Raw genomic sequence first — 7,474 nt, 5'->3', positions numbered from 1 at the left:
CTGCTCTATGACCTCCCTCTGACCCAATTGGTACTGTGCTTTTGGAACCTAGAGATACTTTGATGAGGACCTCAGAAAGCTTTCCCATTTGGTCTGGACTAAAATATCAAAAACACTGGAGTTGGCTTGAGCTAGAGTGTGAGGGATCTGGGCAAGGAAAAGAGACACTTTCTCAAAAGTGAGGGGGGCGGTGGGCAGCAAGAGAGTACATGCCTCTGTGCAGGTCCCCCAAGTGAGCTCCCGCCACCTTTCCTCTGGGCTTCTCAGGAATTCCTTATAATCCAGCACCCCGAGAGGGTCAGTGAGGCCCCCAGGACCCTGCCCCAGCCTACAGCCCTCCACTGGCCCACACTGCCTGTTCCAGCTGTAGACACCTTCACTCTCCCCCAGAGACAGAGCCTACATCACTCTATTTACGGATACTGAAGGAAATCAGGGAACTTACCCAAGAGCCCGCAGTTATGAATGGCGGGATCAGGGGTCAAGAGTAGTTCAGCTGGACTTGGGGTCCCCTCATCACATCACAAACCTGAGGGGCAGTGTCTGGAGAGTCTGAGCCACAGATGGAAGATTCCATGTGGAAAAATCCGGTCTCTGGGAAGTCCCTGGAAACTGTAGACACATTTGCCAGCAGGGAAGATGTTGGGGTGACATCTGCAAGGCCCTTGCAAATGCACTTCTGTTGGCCTAGTAGAAGCATCTAGACTGCTCCTGTCCCTCACCCTGTAGCTTGGTCAAGAAGGAGCCTATTGAGGCAGTGTGGAGGGAGTTCTGGACAGGATGACAGAAGATCCAGTTCTCATCCTAGCTCTGTCCTGCATATTGGCTGTGTGGCCTTGGCTGGGTTGCCTGAACTCTCTGGAGTCCAGCCGGCTTAGTAGGTTGAGGTGGGAAGTAGTTCTAACGGTCTTTCTGGTGCTGCTTAGATGTCACCCTGCTTTCCTTTCCTTATAGTCTCAAATCTCTTACCCCAGCCACTCATTTTTAAGGTGGGTTGGTAGAGCACCCACGATACTTTGTAATTGAAGGAGAAATGTTTTTATACCCACTTTTCAGGAAGGAAAACTGAGGCTTGCAGAATACAGATGATTCCACTACAGTCTCAAGAGAAGTCATCGTGATGGGGCCACAGGCACAGTTTTCTTGAAGTATGACTTAGATTAGAAGAAAGTTCCCTTGGAGTACCCAAGCCCGAAACCTAGCCTTGGGTGGGGCAAACCACTCCACCTACCCTGGTTGGGGAGCTGCTCCCAGGAGCCAGAGGCACAGAATTTCAGAGGGAGTGGCCCTGCCCACCACCTGTTCCCCACACCCCAGGGCTTTCAGCATCTGGAGGGGGACCAGAAGGCCCTCCCAGACAGGAGGAGGGAGTGACTGAGTCTTGTTTCTCTGGAATGGAACAGGTTTGACAGGATAAAAAGTCCCTCAGAGGGAGGGAGGGTTGGAGAAGACCCTCTGGCAAAAAGCAACACTATGCAAAAGGGAGAAATGGGGTGCCTAAGGTCTCTGATAAAAAGCTTTGCCCAGAGATGATTCATTCATTGGGCCCTGTTTGCACTTCCATTGCCAAAGCCTGACTTTTGACTTTTGGTTACAGATCCCACGCTTCAATTAGGGCCATTAATTGCTCAGAGTACGTGAAGTGTGTTTGGCTTCCCTTAGGTATACTGACGTGTCAGGCTTGAATTTCACAGCGGTAAGCATTTTAAACACGACAATACACGGGGTATAACAGAAGCACAATGCCCCTGCCCCCTCCTGCTCCCTGCTCATTCCTATCCTTGCCTGTTTCAGATTTCTTCTTAGCAGTTACCACTGCCTGAAATGATTTTTATATACACTTTTGCTTCTTCCTTTCTTTTTTCCTGTTGCACGTTCTATACGGGAAGCTCTATTAAGGTATGGGCATCATCTGCCTGTTTGTCATTATATTAATCAATGCCCAGGAGGAGAGTGGGCACGTAGGTGGGTCTCTATGGAAATCTGTTGAATGAATGCACGCTCGAATGGTTGAATGACCACTTCACTGGTACACGAAGGGCTTTATTTACAAGCAGTGTAAACGTAGCCCTGGTTCACGGCTTCGTGTTGTGTTTCCCTAAGCTTCGCTTTGAAAGTTTTTTCCTTCTAGCTCGGGTTCTTGTCCCCACATTTCCACCAATGGAATAATGGAGGCTCCAAGCTTAGGACTGAGAGGGACATTATGATTGTAGAATATTGGATGTGTGACCTGGAGCTTTTGGCCTCCAAAACATATTCCCCTAACTCCTCATCGACGTCCAAATAACTAAAGAGCAATACAGTCTTCTACATTAATCCGTTCTCCTTTAAGTTTGACCCAAATCCTTCTTCCTGTTGTAATCCCAGTTTACTAAAGGGCCTCATTCATTCGTCTGTGCTATAAATACTGATTGCATGTCTCCCGAGAGCATGGTGCCCAGCATTTGGTAGCTACTTACAGAGATTACAGCCAAATGGGGCAACATACATAACAAGTGATCACACAAATAACCATAGAAGTGACTTCGGTGGTGTTCTGTGGCAGGAGGTGAAATTCTGTGTGCTATGGGAACACATGGTGGTGGGGAAGGCTGGGTAATGAACTCAGGAGGAGGTTTCAGGAGAGGTACCCCAGGGAAACGGAATTTACAAACTGAGATCTGAAGACTGAGCAGAGTGAGTCCGACCAGGGGAGTGGAGGGCAGAGGAAGAGCATTCAAGGCAGAGGGGCATGGCTTGTCTACACCTTCAGAGCAGGGGTGTTGGCTCCTTCCAGGATTTTCCTAATAGAGAGAGGAATCTTTTATTTTCCTGTTTGACCAAGAGGCTTTCAAGCAGGCACGTTAACAACTGGTAAAGGTCCTAGCACAGAAAATAAAATAGAACCACAGTAAGTCTTTTTTGACAGAATCTTTAGATTTCAACTACCCAACATTTGACCTCTCCCTTTAAACTGTAACCTGAATTGTCCCTGATGGTAGTATCCTCAAGTGGGCTGCCGAGTCATATCTCCAGGGAATGCCACTGCCCGGAGCCTCAGAATATTCATTTGCTTCTCCTCAGTCATCCCCAAGCTGTCTGTCCAGGTTTCAAAGTGATAAAGGAGGGTGGAAGAGATCACAGGCAGTGGAGGCCTGACCACAGATCCCCAGAGGATCCAGATGCCACACCCTGATTTGCTGATGAGCTTTGACCCATCCACTGAGCTTCGACTAGACCCATTTGCAAATGGCTTATCTATGCTGGAATATTCTTAAATAAGTAAGAACTGTTCGTTCATAGTGCCAAGCATAAAGCTATCTTGATATCTGTCTGTTGGGTCTTTGTACCTTGATGTCTCATGGCCCCCTCAAACTCATTGTCTGTCATTCCTGCCTTCAAACCCACTTGTCTCGCTGTCCTCTTGAATTTGGTTTAGAACCATTATGCCTCGAGAATGTTGTGGTCGCCTTCCTTAACACCTTCCTGTCCCACCTTCCATATCCAGAGGTGACCAAATCTTACTGATAACATTTCAAAGATGCTTCTCCAACCAGATGTGTCTCCCCACCCACACTGCCTTCTCCTTAGCCTGTCCCCTCTCTTGAGTTATGTACTGTTGATCTTTCAGCTATCAACCTGTCTCCAGTCTGTGTGTCAGTTATACTGTCGCCAAAATCATCTTCTTAAAAAAATAGGTGAAAAAACCCTTGTTGACACCTCATTGCTTAGTAGACCAGTGATTCTCAAAGGGTGCAGTGCCATCACCTGTGAACTTGTTAGAAATTCAAATTCTCAGGCTCCACCCCAGACCTAAGGAATCAGAAACTCAGGTGATGGGGCCCAGCAATCAGTTTTAAGAAGGCTTCCCAGTGGTTATTCTGATGCTAAGGTTGGGGGTACTCGAATAATCAGAAACAAATGTCATAGACTTTCACACATGACTTTGAAATAGTCTGTCCCCGCTTCTCTCTCCAGCTTCCTATAGTCATGAAATTCTTGTTACTCCAAACCTTTTACTTTTCTCCATGTGTGTCAGACCCTTTCACCCTTACTTACTTTTGTAGGCTATTCTTCCATCTGGGGCACCCTTCCTCTCATTCTTCCCTATCAACTACTACACATTGTTAAGAGCCAGCTCAGAGGTCACCTCCTCCGTGAAGCCTTCTTCAATTGTCCCAAGCAGCACTTAGTTGCTTATTCTCTAGGTTCGTATAGTCCTTTTGTTGACAATTTAGTTATAGATGTTATATCTGCGGATGTGGCTTTAACGCTGGGAACGGATTTCTCTTGGATATTTAGAGCCGTTTTAAAATAGAGCCTTATAGAAAAGATGTGGAAATTATGTAGGCCACTGTAAGCTGATCTACCTTAAGGTCCCATCCTTTCTACACTGCTCTCCTGGGAGAGATAACATCTCTTGGGCTTAGTCCATATGCTTGAACAGGGTGCATGACATCTCATAGGAATTCTACAAATTAAAAAGAAAAGGATTGAATAAATAAAATACAGATTTTTGCCTTGTAAGGGAGGATGAAAGTTTCTATCCAAATGTGAAATTCCCATCTTCTATCTCTTTGCAAAAGACCCAGAGAAATAATACAGCAATGCTGGTCTTCACACTTCAGGGACAAAGCACCACCACCTTCCCCTGGCACAGCGATTGTCCAGCTTCTGGGCTGGAGGATGGAAGGTGTGGGCTGGGAGGGCCACTTGTGTTCGCCAACCCACTGAAGTTTCCTCCTGCAGCAGCCACTGCCCTGAGTCTGGCAGCTCCCTCGGGTGAAACGATCATTGTCATCTCTGCTGTACTGTATGTCCATCTCCCCTGCATTCCAAGAGCCTGCCACCTTCCTCGCTCCCTTCACCCCATCGCGATCCAGCCTTCAGGAGCCCCTGAAGCACTTGGCATCTTCTCCATTACTGTGTCACTCACTCAGTTAAGAGCATTGTGCCTCCAAACCACACAGGCCTCTGGGGCTCTGATCTGGGCCCTTGCCCTTACCAGCTGCTCAGGGGGGCAAGTGACAACTTTTTTAAAACCAGTGTTCTCAATTTCAGGAAGGAGTTAAAACGACCAGGTGCCCACAGGCTTTACGTGGAGGGATCAGCCAGCAAATGATCACCATTATAATTATTCTTTGGTCTGGCCTTATCTTCTACCCCTTAAACCCAGCACCAGCTTCCAGTGTTCCTATCAAATCAGAAAACCCACAAATCCAGCTCCTTCTGTTTTGGCTGGTGGAGTCTGCCTCATGCCTTTTCTGTCTGTAAATCCTCAACCCTGATCAGCCTGTTTTCTAGTCCCAAGAATGTTCATTTTCCATATGCTCGCCAGCTGGCTACCAGCTCCGTCTCCTAAAGGTTAAACTTGTGTTCCGGAGCATTCTTTTTGAGCATTACCTTTTCTTAAAAAAATGCAATACATCAGTGGTTAGGAAATCAAAGCAGCTACACACACGCACGCACACACACACACACACACGCATGCACACATACATGCAAACACACACACGCCCACCCACCTCCATACATCTCCATGTGAGAAACCATCTAACTCTAAAGAGTGTTTCATAATTTTCCAATAAACTTTTATGTTTTCTTGCCATGGAGCCTTCTGTAATTGACAGGCAATGTCATTAAGTGAACTCTGTAAAACTCAGCCAAACTCATCAGTGGTAGGTGGCTTCTAGAAAAGGCTTCTGCTATCTCTGGGCCATTGCCTTCCACCTCTTTGCTTCTCTGCACCCCTGGCCCCTGCCACAGGCACATCTGTGCTTGTTTCATTGGCCTTCTGTATGCTGTCACCAAATACAGGCCAGCCGTGAAGGAAACCAACCCACTGCCCGTCAGAGGGCTTCTGACCGACTCTGTGGTTCTGTTTTCCCTGCAGGGCCAGCCTCCATCTGGAACCAAACAAGGACCCAGGGGTCCCAGCTAACACAGAGGTGCTTGCATTGCAGCTTGTCGTGAACATGTGTGCCTTTGAGACAGCCACTCTTCCAGGGTAACTTGACAATGCATGTGTAAGGAGTTCGGGTCTCCTTAGAGGTGGGGGTTAGGCTGAAGAAGGTTCCAGTGGAGAGGCTCAGCCTTCAGTGGCTGTGGCTCTTTCTGGGTCTGTGGAACAGAGCACATTCAAAGACCTTGGGCCAGAGGTGAGGACGGTGGTGGAGTGGGTGGGCAGAGGTAGGGGTGGGGTTGGAGTGGGAGGAGGGGCTGCTGCAGGCTGTTGGCTATTCTCCCGGCTTCACAGTACCCTCTGCGGGGCTGAGCAGAGCTGGAGCTCTAGGAGGCAAAGCCAGGCCTAACTGGGGACCTGGCATTGGGTTTGCACGCCCAAGGCCGTCCACGCTTGAAGTCTGGGAGATGCGTCTTCCTGGTGAAGCCAAACAAATCTCTAGGTAGCCATAAACTGACTACACGGATTTCATTTCTGAACACATGTTCAAAGGTGATAAAATAAATGCAGATGGTTTCTGCAAACCTCAGCAGAGCTTCTTACATGGACTAAAGTGAAAAGCACACACGAACACACACACGGGAAAGGGAACGGCAAAGAAATCCTCAAAAATGCCAATGCAAAGAACCAAATGAACCAAAGACCAGGCTGGAGAAAGCTTTGTTAGACACAAGCCAGAGGGAGAGCTAGCAAGAACAAGACTGTGTCATGAATTTGCAAAATACACGTGCACACACATCAGGAAAACAGGTTCTAGTAGTTCTGCTAAGGAGGGTCAGAAATACTTTTCCTGGTGTGTCAACTGAGGATTCAAGGCCTGTCAGGGAGACAAGGCCAAGGGAAATGCTCCCTTGGAGACTGCGTCCTGGGGGGTTGGTGACTGATACACTTTAATTAGGGCTAATCCTCCACCTGGAAGTTTGCAAGTTTCTACCAGAATTCCAAAATGTGGACCCGTGCAAATCCCCCGATAGCTAATCATCATCATCTTCATCAGTAACCCTCGAAGTGACTTATGAGCCAAGAGCCGGATGATTTCATTACATGGCAAAACAATCTTATGTTGTAGGCATTACCCTCATTTCACAGACCAGGAAAGAAAGGCTCAGAGAGGTTTAGCAATGTATGCAAGTTCACACAGCTTGTAGATGGAGGCACCTGAGAGACTCATGGGAGGGCAGAGAGAATCCCCCCAATGGCCAGCAGAGCTTCTCCCTGTAGCTGCCATTAAGGAAGTGAGGACGGTCCATCCAGTCTGGCCACTGCCCCTCCGCACAGCAGAATCTCGTGTTGCTGAAAAGCTCCCATCAGGACAGGTGAGTTATCTGAGGACATGCGGCTGTGGTTGGCAACAAAGCTGGGCCAGAGCACGTTTCCGCCTGTCCGGGGAAGTTCTTCACACTGCGGCACACCTGCTTGTGTCTGGAAGCTCCAACAGGAAACCAGGGAGTACAGAGAGATGAAGGCGAGTGTGGAGTTCTCCCAGAGCCAGACACCAGCCCGCCAGGTCTCCTCTGTGGCACAGGAGAGTTT

The sequence above is a fragment of the Ailuropoda melanoleuca genome, chromosome 16, assembly GCF_002007445.2.
Source record: "Ailuropoda melanoleuca isolate Jingjing chromosome 16, ASM200744v2, whole genome shotgun sequence".
Classification (NCBI taxonomy): domain Eukaryota; kingdom Metazoa; phylum Chordata; class Mammalia; order Carnivora; family Ursidae; genus Ailuropoda; species Ailuropoda melanoleuca.
Note: the sequence above shows the minus strand (reverse complement) of the source record.